Below are 7838 nucleotides of genomic sequence, written 5' to 3' on the forward strand. Positions count from 1 at the left end.
CACACACACACACACACACACCTGACAAACTCAGAAACATACAATAGAGTCGACTAATTGTAAAGATCAACAAAAAGTAATGATAAATCCCAAAATAATCATATAAATCATGATTTTTTAAATTGTTTATACTTAAAAAACTCATGTTTTACAATTGTTTTCATTTTATAGGAGAATGACGTTTTACAAAGACCAGCAAAGTACATGAGAAATCATGTTTTTATTAGGTGTCATGGCTGCCATGGAGCTTCATAAAGAAAGTAAAAATAGATTAGACCATCTGGACAATGACTGTTCTCTTCATTTGAGTTTTTTTAGTTTTAGGTAATGGTAAAGGGGGAAACCTGGAAGTAAAGATGATTTACTATGGCTTTTGAATGACCAAAAAATGTCATGGATTTTATCAATATGTTTATCAATAACCCATTTCCTATAGTGAAGAGAGAAGGAGACAATGAGCAGACACGTCAAACAGTTAAAACTGTGGCAAAATGCCCCAAACAACAGGTCACAGAGTTTATTTATACCAAGAGATAAAAGAGAGAGAGAGAGAGAGATTGTGTGTGTGTGTGTGTGTGTGTGTGTGTGTGTGTGTGTGTGTGTGTGTGTGTGTGCGTGTGCGTGTGTGTGTGTGTGTGTGTGTGTGTCATGCAAAGAGACATAGAACAATACATTTACATTCAGTTGATTGAGTCCATGATCAAGAATTAATTAACATAAAGTTTCCCATAACACTTCCTCAAAAGAATGAAGCAGGACCAGTTGGCTGACCATCTGCAAACAGGTACAAAGATTAATCAAACAAGTTATTTGCAGAAGAATCAAGTTTCCCGTGTACTTACATAAAATACACCCTGACATACTTTATGTTGTGTTGCATTTAGTCAACGTAAACTTAAATCTGGCCTGAAGAAGAGGTTCCAGTGTGTGTTTGAGGGGATTGCTAAAGCAGGAAACCCAACACATCTGAATGAGATCTACACTGAGCTCTACATCACAGAGGGAGGGACTGGAGAGGTCAACAATGAACATGAGATCAGAGAGATTGAAGTGGCATCCAGGAAACTAAAAAAACTAGAAACGACAATCAGACGATACCTCTTCAAACTCCCACCTGGGAGAGACGAACTTGTTAGAACAGTGATCTCAAAGGGAGTGGCTAGTATTGGCAAAACGGTCTTAACTCAGAAGTTCACTCTGGACTGGGCTGAAGACAACGCCTACCAGAACATCCACTTCATGTTTCCGTTCTCCTTCAGAGAACTGAAAGTGCTAAAAGAAAAGAAGTTTAGTTTGGTGGAACTTGTTCATCACTTCTTCACTGAAACCAAAAATAACAGGAGCTTTGAAGAGTTCCAGGTCGTGTTCATCTCAGATGGTCTGGATGAGTGTCGACTTCCTCTGGACTTCCACCACAGTAAGATCCTGACTGATGTCACAGAGTCCTCCTCATTGGAAGTTCTACTGACAGACCTCATCAGGGGGAACCTGCTTCCTTCTGCTCGCCTCTGGATAACCACAAGACCCGCAGCAGCCAATCAGATCCCCTCTGAGTGTGTTGGCATTGTAACAGAGGTCAGAGGGTTCACTGACCCACAGAAGGAGGAGTACTTCAGGAAGAGATTCAGAGATGCGGAGCAGGCCATCAGGATTATCCTCCACATCAAGACATCACGAAGCCTTCACATCATGTGTCACATCCCAGTCTTCTGCTGGATCACTGCTACAGTTCTGGAGGAGGTGTTTAAAAACAAAGATGGGGGAAAGCTGCCCAAGACCCTGACTGTGTCTCAATTCAGGGTCTGCATCCTACCTCGGCCGGATTCGTCGGCCGGTTACGTCACAGCGCCGCGACTCGGCCTGTCCCAATTCGAAGACTCCTTCAAATGCGGTCGACGAATCCGGCCTTCTTTTCGCCTGAATGAAGGATGGGTCGGGTGTATCCTTCAATAGGTAGCATTTCCCAAGATGCCTTGCGGGCCGGCCGGCAGAAAAACTTAAAAACAATGGCGGACAGTGAAGCGGGAGCTGTCGGAGAGGATTGCGCATATAAATGTAAGTATAAACTTTAAAACTGTTAGGTTAAGGACTTTTGGTGATACATGAACGTTATTTTAGTTAGAAATGTTACAGTAAAAGTTCTTGTATTGCGGTCTCGGCTCGTATGTTCGGCCGCGCTCGGTGTCGTACTTCTCCCGCTACGTTTTCCCCCTGATTTTAATAGAAGTTTGTATTTTAGGAACAAAAGAGAAAACCAGGGAATTTATTAAGCTCAGGGCGAAGATGGACCACATGATCACTGGAGCTAAGTATTCGGCGGCTGTGGCATGGAGGTACAATAACATCTCATATTTTAAAAACTCGTTTGAGTTTATTTTTTTCTGCGAAAACATGAAAGGAATAACTCGTTGTCCTCTTTTCTCTTCCTGTTTCTTTTCTTACATGTTTGTTAAGACTATTCTGGAGAAAATGGGCATCCAGGGGAAGGTGCCAGCGATGAGCAGCTCCTGCAGCTGATCAGGGAGGACATGAGGCTACAGAGGGAGGCAGAGCAGCAGAGGGCACAGGAGAGAAGGGAGAACTTTGACAGCTTTTTACTTTGCTAGAAAAAAATGGTTAAGGAAGATTAAACATGTACATGTAAAAGAAATATCTAAATAAAATCAGTTCTGCATTAAACTCTTGAATTTTATTTGGGTCTACAAATGAGAATTGTTTACTAGAGGGTATCCGCTGGGTCTGAAAAGTCTTAAAAGGTGATAAATCGGTTTTGGTCAAATTAAGACCCTTAGAAAGTATTAAAAACTATTATCACATCTTTGCTCAGGCTCAGCTTGTCAAAAGTATTTTCTCTGAATTAGCTCTCCAACAGTCAAGGAAATGATTAACCCCCAGAGACCCACGGTTGTAGTATTACAACATCAGATTTAAGTCTACAAGAATAAACCTTCCCCATTTTTTTTCTTTTTAAAACCACATTTACATTGCTATTGTTCAGTTCTGCAACACTATTGGCTGTTAAAATGTGTAAATAGGCCCGTTTATCTGGCCTCCTAGAACAACATGTGAAAGGTTAAAAAAATATTTTGCAGTTGTTTTCTAAATTTGGGTTTCTGGGGGTTAAAAAGCTAAATAAAACGTCGAGCTCCATCGTTTAAAGTTCCTTCTCCCTTCTGCCCAGCGGTTCCACGGTTGCTAGGCGACGGAACGTTCGCCGAGGGAGTTCATGAAGGCTAGGCCTGTCCAATTTCACAGCCGTTAACATCCGGTCTACCCGGCCGACGGAGGACGCAGCCCACGTCGGCCGGGTGGGCTGGGTCCTTCGAAGGATGCAGACCCTGAATTGAGACACAGCCCCTGACTCAGATGTACATTCACTTCCTGGTTGTTCAGGCCAAAGTGAAGGTCAAGTATGATGGAGGAGCTGAGGCAGATCCACACTGGAGTCCAGAGAGCAGGAAGATGATTGAGTCTCTGGGAAAACTGGCTTTTGATCAGCTGCAGAAAGGAAACCTGATCTTCTATGAATCAGACCTGACAGAGTGTGGCATCGATATCAGAGCAGCCTCAGTGTACTCTGGAGTGTTCACACAGATCTTTGTAGAAGAGACAGGACTGTACCAGGTAAAGGTCTTCTGCTTCAGCCACCTGAGTGTTCAGGAGTTTCTGGCTGCTCTGCATGTCGATATGACCTTCATCAGCTCTGGTGTCAATCTAATGGAAGACAAACAGCAACATTCTCTGTGGTCTAAACTTTTCAGCGGTCCAAATCTAAATGATCTCTATCAGAGTGCTGTGAACAAGGCCTTTGAGAGTCCAAATGGACACCTGGACGCTTTCTCCTTGGTCTGTCCCGGCCGGCCAATCAGACTCTCCTGAAAGACCTGCTGGGGAAGACAGGAAGCAGATCCAATCAGGAAACAGTTGATCACATCAACAAGAAGCTCAATGAGAGTCTGTCTGCGGAGACAAGCATCAACCTGCTCTACTGTCTGAATGAACTGAATCATCTTTGTCTGGTGGAGGAGATCCAACAGTCTCTGAGTTCAGGACGTCTCTCTACAGACACTGTCTCCTGCTCAGTGGTCAGCACTGGTCTTTATCCTACTGTCTTCAGAAAAAGATCTGGAGGTGTTTGACCTGAAGAAATGGTTGTGTCAGTTTTAGTGGGAGGACATAATTGAATCAGTTAATAAAAGTATAAAAACAATAATCTCAGATAAAAAAACACAAATCTTCAGTCAAATCCAACTTATAAATGTATAACTAGATGTAATTTTTACCTGTAGAAGGTGGAGGGGCAACTGGGAGATTTGGAACTTTTAAAATCTTTATTTTCACCTCTTACATCCAAACTTTTAATGTTACTATTTTACATGTCAGACAATTGTTTGTATAAAACGCAAATAAACAGTTCACCACAATTGAATGTATCTAAGACTAATTGTTAAATCTGTGAAGATGGGGACATAAACACAGACATTTTTCCCTTATTTGTCAGATTTATTTGATTTGATGCTTTATAGATGTTACATTTCTAGTTATTAAGAATATTTAATGCTACAGTCGAAAGATGACAAGATTTTTAGGACAATAACATTTGATTTTTAACAATAAGATAAAAAATTAAATAACTTCATGAAGTTTTGCTTTTGCAAGTTGATTGAATAATTAGAAACGGACTGAGGGAAGTTATTCACTAGGTTATTAGAGATAGAAGTGTCATGTTCTGTGTCCCTTTGTTCCCCAGCTCCTCCAGTTCCCACTCCAAGTTCTCCTTTTGTGTTCTCTTAGCGCCCTCATGTGTCCTTTGTCTGCATCTCTGTTGTGTGTCTTAAGTTGTAGCCACAGCCTCTTGTATGTGTATGAGTTTGTGAGTGTCAGTATGTGTATGTGTTTGTGTGAGTCCTTCCCTTAGTCTTTAGGTTTAGTTTTGTGTTTTATATAGTGTTAGGTTTATCTGCCCTCCTCTGATTCTCTTCCCCATCCAGATAATTGTTGTCACCTGCCTTCCTCCAGCCTCACTCCACACACCTGCTTCCTGTTTCCCTAATTGCTCCTCCCTGTCTAAATAAGCCCTCCTTGTCTCATTGTTCTTGTCGGTCCATTGTTGTTTTATGTCAGCGTTGTTTGTTGTCTCTCCCTCCTGGTCTCTGGTTCTCTGCTCATGAAGTGAGCTTTTGGATTTTTCCCTGCTTCATTTTGTTATTGGGTTTTTTGCCTCCTGCCCCTTTTGGATTTTTATTTTGTCATCCTAAATAAAGGATTCTTCTTTATTTAACATTCCTGCCTCGTGTCATCCTGGGCCTGCATCTTGGGTCCTAACCTCCTGCTCCTAAACGTGACAAGAAGTGTAGAAGAATTTCAAAGAATCATGAAGCGTTGTTATTAAGTAGCCTAATAACTCTAGGTTTGTGTTTTGAGTAGCTAAAAGTAACTCAGTGAAAATACATTTCAAGACCCTATATTGGTTTGAACTGAAGTCATAATTCAGATTCAATAAATAGGTAAATGTAATAATTTGTACAGACAGCAGACAAAGCTGTAGTGCTTGGTGTGGCGTGCTGATGTTAAAACAGTTCCTTTGGCTCTATTTTCTAATCGCTATGCTAATAATAATCTCACCTTGGGCCTAATGTCACTGAGGGCACAGGAAATGCACCTAATTATTTATCTGTAAGTAGCTGTATATATTTTATCATTTCAGGTGTATATTTCACAGACGATAAACCGAAACACAAGACTGTTGTGTTATTCCCGTGCTCACACGACTGCTGTTAGTACTGCTGAACTCTTGTTGATGCAAAAGTGAAATCAAATACAGCAGTTCTGAAGTTTCATAAACATTGCCACCACCATAAATGTGAGTGAAATATAGGAAAATCATAGTGACTCACTGACTGTTAAAGTGATGAAGGAAAGCAGCTGTTGGAAAGCATCAGGAGGGAAAGTCTGTACAGGCTGATTCCCATCAGGTCATGAGGAACAGATGCCTTAGGAACCCCCCCCCCCCCCCCCCCCAAGTTTCACACAGTGCCGTAACCCGTTACTCTCCACCTTCCTAAAACAGCTTATTACTCATTTCCCAAGGATTTAATCCAACTAAATAATTCATAAAGTGTTTTTATCCTGTTGCTAAAGACACCTGTAACTAGTGAATTTCCCCACTGTGTTAAAAATGTGTCAACAGATAGGGAGGTCTGAGGTCCCCCTGCTTACACATGATCACATAAACTGATCATTTGGAGCAGTTTGAACCTGCAGTCCCTGAGAGCGTCTCATATACCAGGAATTCTGAATTACGGAGCAGATCTGCTATCCAGAGGCAATCCAATCTACGCAGATTGGAGGCTTCATCCTAAAGTGGTGAATCAGGTCTGGATGAGGTTCGGTCAGGCAGTCGTGGATGTGTTTGCATCAACAGAGAATTCTCAGTGCCCACTTAAATTCTCCCTGCAGGATCGTGGCGCCCCACGGGGGGTGGGGGGTGGGGTGGGTTTGGGGGGGGGGAGGGGGGGGGCGCTCTTGCGCACAAGTGGCCAAGGTCTCTCCTTCATGCGTTCCCTCCAGAGGCCCCCATACCCCCCACTTTACCCAGGGTGAGGGAGCAGGGCCTGTCCATGATCCTAATAGCACCACGGTGGCCGGGGAAACATTGGTTGGTGAAGATCTCCCAACTCCTGTGAGGTTCCCCATGGCAACTGCTGCTCCTCAGGGACCTGTTGTCCCAGGCTCATGGGGAGATACACATCCCACTAACTTGGGTTGAGGCTGATGTTGGCTGAGCCGGCCATTTTGATGGAACATTTGTGGGGATGCATGCTGCTGTTTGAGTCACATTACTAACTAACTAACTAACTAACTAACTAACTAACTAACTAACTAACTAACTAACTGAGATTCTAGCTAACTACATCTTGGGTTGAGGCTGATATTGTCTGAGTCAGTCATTTTGATGACATTTGTGGGGGTGCACTCAGCTTTTTGAGCCACATTACTAACTAACTAACTAACTAACTAACTAACTAACTAACTAACTAACTAACTAACTAACTAACTAACTAACTAACTAACTAACTAACTAACTAACTGACTAACTAACTGACTAACTAACTAACTAACTAACTGAGATACTAGCTAACTACATCTTGGGTTGAGGCTGATATTGTCTGAGTCAGTCATTTTGATGACATTTGTGGGGGTGCACTCAGCTTTTTGAGCCACATTACTAACTAACTAACTAACTAACTAACTAACTGACTAACTAACTGACTAACTGACTAACTGACTAACTAACTGACTAACTAACTAACTAACTAACTAACTAACTAACTAGCCATGCTAACTATCCCACAGTGGCCGGGGAAAAATTGATTGGTGGAAATCTCCCAACTCCTGTGAGGTTCCCCATGGCAACTGCCGCTTTGCAAGGACCTGTTGTCCCAGGCTCATGGGGAGACACACCACCCACATCCAGAAAGGCTGGCCCTGTGGGCGTGGCCCCTGAGAGGCAGACTCTGCGTGAATGAGCTTTCAGCTGGTGTTAGAAAGAGCGGATCATTTATCTTTTATCGTCATTAACCTCTCAGGTTAACGAGTATTGCCTCTCCACTCTGGACAACATCTGTCCTTTCAGAACCAGATCAGTTCCTGCAGTAAACTCCCAGGCTCAATTACAGCATTTGCAGCCTGTGTATGAAAACACGTCTCCCCGTCCACCTTCTGACATCCGTTAACTCTGTAGTCAGAGATGCGAGGGTTGTCTATTACTCCAACCTGATGTCGCAGAGACAAAGTCAGTAAGGTAAGATCTAGCATCTCTCTTTCAGCCTTATCTC

The 7838-nt window shown here is 42.7% G+C and overlaps 1 pseudogene; it reads left to right on the forward strand.

Annotated features, from left to right (window-relative positions):
* The first annotated feature begins 747 nt into the window (after positions 1–747).
* LOC129159805 (protein NLRC3-like) lies at positions 748–5290 on the forward strand (annotated as a pseudogene).
* Positions 5291–7838: the final 2548 nt, after the last annotated feature.

Source organism: Nothobranchius furzeri, chromosome 8 (assembly GCF_043380555.1).
Source record: "Nothobranchius furzeri strain GRZ-AD chromosome 8, NfurGRZ-RIMD1, whole genome shotgun sequence".
NCBI classification, from domain to species: Eukaryota; Metazoa; Chordata; class Actinopteri; order Cyprinodontiformes; family Nothobranchiidae; genus Nothobranchius; species Nothobranchius furzeri.